Here is a 5,989-nt window from a genome sequence, read left to right on the forward strand (position 1 = left end):
TATAATATATTTTCTACGTATAGTTTTTGGACAGATATTTTACATTACTTTTATTTATTATAGAAACAACATGCACAAATTTAATTTACAAAATAATTACAATAATTGAAAATAATTTGAGAATAAAAAATATATACCTAATTTTAAATATTAATATTTTAGATTATTTTTGTTGTATTAAAAGAATTATAATTGTGATTTAGTATTGATAGATTCTTAAAACATTTTTATTGTTTAAGACCATTTTTAACGGTTTAATATGAGTTGTGTGCAAAACCTTTTTGCACCTCAATTGAAACGAACAAGAACCGGTTCTTCTAAAAAACCATTTTCTTTTATATTCAAATACTTAAGAATAATTGATAAATGAATAGTTAACGGTTGATTTGTATCAAGATTTTTTTTCAATTTTTTAATAGAAAAGGGTGAATATTCTAAAAAACTTCAAGTGGTCCATGAAATTTAATTTTGTGAACAGATGTGGAATTTTTTTTTATTGGTTTATGTGGGCCTTTGGATGTAATTTCAGGGAAGAAAAATCAGAAGAAAAAATATATTTTTTTCTCATGAATTAAAATTATTGTCTCTATGAGTTACAATGAGAATTTAAATAACTTGAGAAATAATTTCTACAAATTAACTAATATATAAGCAAATTTTAGTTTTATAAATAATCTTTCTTTTTCTAGCTTATAGATAATTTTTATCATTAAATTATAAATACTTTTTACTTAAAAATATGTGATAAATTGAGTGTTTACCCTTTTAATTTTGACTTATATATAAAAAATGAATTTTGTTAAAAGATTATATAAGAAATCAATTGATTTTAAAAAGTAATTAAAATATGCGTCATAATTCAAAATACAGTTAAAGGAGACATGTTTATCTTATATCATGATGATATGATTGATAATTTCACATGAAAAATTATTTAATTACAAATGTAAAAGTAATGTTTAAATTACGTGTTTAACGTCTAAAGAAAAAAAAATGTAAAAAATATCGGTGGGAGATTTGTAAATAAAACGATATTATAGGCAGATTAAAGGCATATCGGACGTCAAATATTATTATAGACGTTAGCTTTTAAAGGTCGTTGTTTTATTGCATTTAGACAACTACTACCTCCACCTCGACGTCTAATTCAAACTAGACGTTGGCTTCTCTCACCATGGACGTCATAAAGGTTCGTAAACCTTATTTTAAGCGTCAAAATTAATTCTTTTATTGCCTTTAGACAATGGCTACCTCCAACTCGACATCTAATTCTACTTATACATTGGCTCCCCCGCCACGAACATCATAAAGATCCGAAAAATCTTCATTTTAAGCGCCAAAGTTAATAGTTTTATTGCCTTTAGACGACAGCCACCCCCTCCTCGATGTCTAATTCTAATTAGTGTTGGAAAACAGGTAGGCTTCTTTTCTACACCTTGGATCTCTATCCAAAACAATATCAGTACACACTCCATGCAACTGTATAATCTCACAAATATGCAACTCGGCTAACTTTTCCAATGACATTCATTGATTTATCGGCAAGAAGTGAACACACTTAGTTAACTTGTCCACAATTACCCAAATGCAGTCATGTCCTTTCAATAATCTTGGCAAATGAGTTACAAAATCCATAAATATATTATCCTATTGCCACTAAGGTATTTCCAATTGTTGTAACATTCCTCCCGGTCTCTAGTGCTCCACATTTGCCTTGTGGCAAACTAAACAAGATGATACAAACTTAGCCACATCTTTCCTCATTTCACTCCTACAAAATGAATCCTTCAAATCCTTCTACATCTTAGTCATACCAAGGTGTATACTATGACGACTCTTATGAATTTCTTGTAGAATCTATTTTCCCAACTCCGACTTCGTTGGAACATATATTGTACTTATGAACCGAAGAAATATATGGTTGGTCCATCATTTGTTCTGTCTTTATCTGTTTCAAGAAGTCACTCGTGATAGCTAAGTAACTACACCAAATATGACTGATCGAGGTCGTACCCGAATCAAATTTAATGCTCAATTAAAGTGGAGTATAGACTAGGATATGACTCATAGGTCGTCTCTTAAGGACCAAACCGTGATTCAGGAATTAAGTCCAACACTTGGTGGGGGGTCTTTTTGGATAGTTTTGTGAATGCAAATGAACTAATTAAAGCATGAAATTAAACACAGATTTCAAAGTTGTTGATCATTAACTCAAATGCATTGGTATAATCATAAATTAACATTAATTACTCACTTCTCTAACCCCTAATCCAATACAAGCTAACCAACTAAGTTAATACTAACCATGTTCTCAAAATTACGAACTAAGCAAACGCAATGCTCATGCCCAATCAATTCTGCACCATAGAGTTAATTGACTAAGTGAAGATTAAACACCAATTAGGCTGCTAAGCGTATACCCAATTGCAAGCGCAAAAAAGATTGAATATCAAGCCAATTCATAGTAGTAAAATCACAATTTCAACATAGAAATCTCATGGAAACAATGCAATTTCACTAATGACCAACCAAGCACACCTAAGCTAACATTAAAACAAGATTAAAACAACATAACAGTACTGGAAACAACATTACAACAATCACGAAATGAAATACACAACGAAATCAAAGATGGAATGCGAAAATCAAATGGAAAATGAAACAGAACATGAATTCAAAACGTTGGAATCGAAATGGAAGTGGTAAATCTACACAAAATCGAAATGCTAATGCGAGAATAAAATTAAAAACATAGAATGAAGAGCATAATAGAAAACGAAATTGATTTGCAATAAAAACAAGATTCAATACAAAAAGAGGGAAAAAAGAACAAAACCTAAGACCCCCAAAGAGGGGAGAAGAAGAAAACGCTTCAATGCTACAAACCTAAAGAAAAACGCAAATGAAGGGGGGAGAAACCTTTCCCAAATCTGATTTGGGTTTAAAATGGAAAAAGATGAAAATGCCCCCTATATGGGTTTCTTACAAAATGTTGACCAAAAATGGGTCCAAAGTCATAAAGTTTGACCCAATTACATTATAAACGAATTTAAAATGAAATTAAACTATAATGATGACGTGGATAATGGAAAATGATGTGTCCACACTCTTTTTGTCCCAAAATGTGATTCTAAAATTTTCCTACAAATAAAAATTGGAATAATTAGGCCCAAATAATTCAAATTAATGAAAATAAGAATTAATAGTCCAACTAAGCCTAAATAGTGAAAATAAGACAATAATAAATAATTAAACACAATTCACTAACACAATTCGGTGTGAAAAGCTAAGTGAAAAGTACAAATAGTGATACATCAAAATAGATCACACTTAGTCTTTTGCACTCCTGGACAAAATCAAGACGCAAAACAAGGAACACTTTAAAAGACATCAAGAGAATGACACAACTTCAGACACAAAAACAAAAAAGATACACAAGACACCAAAACAAATTTACACAATTCTCATTGAATCTAGAAAAAGAAAAGGATTAGACAACATCCAACACACAAATAAACAAAGAAAGTAGATACTCATGGAAATCATCCAAGCAATTCCAAACATGGGGGTGGCACTTAACCTTAAAGTTGTATGTAAGTAATCGATAATGATTCAATATATGTGGTAAAAGGTTTCAACAGATTAGGTATGATGTTGGTGAATGACTGAGTGAGTCTGGGTGTAAATTGTTTACTTTGACGAAATAATTGTATGATTATATACGAGTGACTTTAATTTTGGATAGTATAATTATTAATGAATTTTTTTAATGACTCTTTTATATTAGCTCACCCTTGCATGTTTGTGGTTGTGGTTTCCACCTACGATGATCGTATTTTACGGGAGTAGAAGTTGTTTCAGGTGTAGCTAAGGCGAACTTGAGCGGTGAGATACGTGGGAGAACTATGGGATTTGAATTTCAACACCATTAGTTTTGTAATGAAATTTTATGAACACTTTATAGTTACTTTTGGTTTATGAAGTTTTTGTATAAACAAAAGTTTTTATACAATTTGTATTCCGCAACAGTATCTGGTTAAATTTTTTTAAAAGTTTTTGCAAACCCGTAACATCAAGGAAAAAATCGGGGTGTTACACATTAGATTTCAACTAATCAATTTAAAGTGACTAAAATTGATTCAAATACTGATTTCATTTCCTTGTTAACGAGATATTACAATGATGGGAGCAAACAAGGAACAAAACAAAACAATGGCATACTAGGCCATTTATACAGAAAAACAAGCATGAGGACACAACTAGGTCATTCAAGAAACATTGGACGTGTTTCCTAGTTCCTTAGGCTAGTCAGAAGGTTTCAGTTGAATCCTTTTCATCAGACCTTTCTTCCCCCAGTTGCAGATTAACATTATGCATCTTTGTAAGATTGTCAAACTTATCATGCAAAATCCTTATTTGTTCAGCAACATATTTCTCAAAGTTTGTTTTAGGAAAGAAGTTTGTTCCAGTTGTTGTCATAACAGATGTCTTTCCTGTAAGATTCTCAGAAAAATTTTCTCCCATGGATCTCCATCCGTTCATGGTCTTTACTAACCTAAGTGACATAAGAGAGTCTATGTCAAATGAATTTGAGGAACTCCAGATGCATTTATGCTCGTTACTGACATCAACGCCTAGGAGTACCAAGATTTTTCTAATAAGGCATGCATATGGTAGATACAATCATCTTCTCAGAGCAGCGTATTCCATGTGATCTTTCACAACTTGCAACCATTTTGTGGGAATACTATTTTTAATAGCATGAAGTAGATAAATGTCCTCTATAGTCATTCGGTCTTTCTTGGCTCTATTGGGTAAGATGATCTTTGCCAAAAGAAGTGCAAGAATCTTCTCTTCTTTCAATAACCCTTCATGCGCAAAAATGTTTTCAGTAGAATACACCAATGGAAACCTCAGCCATTCTTGATAAACTCATTTCTTGCTTAGCACGATATTTGCTTCAGTTGTAGGTAAGTGTGAATAAGCACCTTTAGATGGCAGATTTGACACAATGTTCCAAATAAAATCATCAAGATGAACATTAATCCCTTTTACCTTGGAGAAAATGTCGTCATTCTTTATTCTCGAATTGTGATAGAACACCTTGACCAAGTCAGGATACCAGCATCCCTTTATTTGAACGAAGTTGGACAGTCCTTCCTTATCTAACCAGTATGGAAACATGATCCCTTCTCTTTTGAACATGTCTAGATTGATGTTCATTAGAGTAACTATAGTTTTGAAGGAACCACTATTAACTCTCTATTTTTTCCCAATTTTCTATGTTAATACTTTTCTTTTAGGTTAGTTTTGCTTTTAATTTTCTAGAATTAAGGTAGTTTAGAATAATTAGGATAAAAATAGGTTTTTTGTAGAAATAATGTTAATTTTCCCTTTTTAGTTAAATAAATAGTATTTTTAAATAAATAAGTGTTTTGTTATTTTCTTTAAATGTAAAAAAATTGTTTTTTTTAGAATTATAGGATTTTATTTTACTGTTAAATTCTTTCTTTTTATAGATTAGATTGTGATAGGCTGATGCAATGAAATTGGGCTAGCATTGATTTGAAAGAATGGGCTGAAGGCTGAAACTTTTGGTAGTTAAATGAAACACAGTGTTTCATGCTGTTGTTGACCAAAGCTGAAGGCATCTTTCTCAAAGTTGCATTTGCGCAGAGAGGCTTAAATCAATTTGGGGATTTCTCCCAATTCTCTGAACCCAGTGCCTAGGGTTCATGGTCCAGCAGAAAAGAGAGCAAGAGAAATGAAGATTAGCTCGCGACCCTGACCAGAAGCTTCACAACCCAAGAAAGAAGATGATCCAAGGCCCAATAGGAAGCGAGTCCAGAAGCTAATCGGAACAAAATCATGATCGGAGACGTGCTAAGCTGGATTGAAGGTTGGAGTGTTCGCGATCAGAGTTAGTTGAAGGAGTTGATTCTAGAAGCTTCTACCGTTACTCGGTTCTTCCCCCTTTCCCTCTTCCTAT

The sequence above is a fragment of the Vigna radiata genome, chromosome 6, assembly GCF_000741045.1.
Source record: "Vigna radiata var. radiata cultivar VC1973A chromosome 6, Vradiata_ver6, whole genome shotgun sequence".
NCBI classification, from domain to species: domain Eukaryota; kingdom Viridiplantae; phylum Streptophyta; class Magnoliopsida; order Fabales; family Fabaceae; genus Vigna; species Vigna radiata.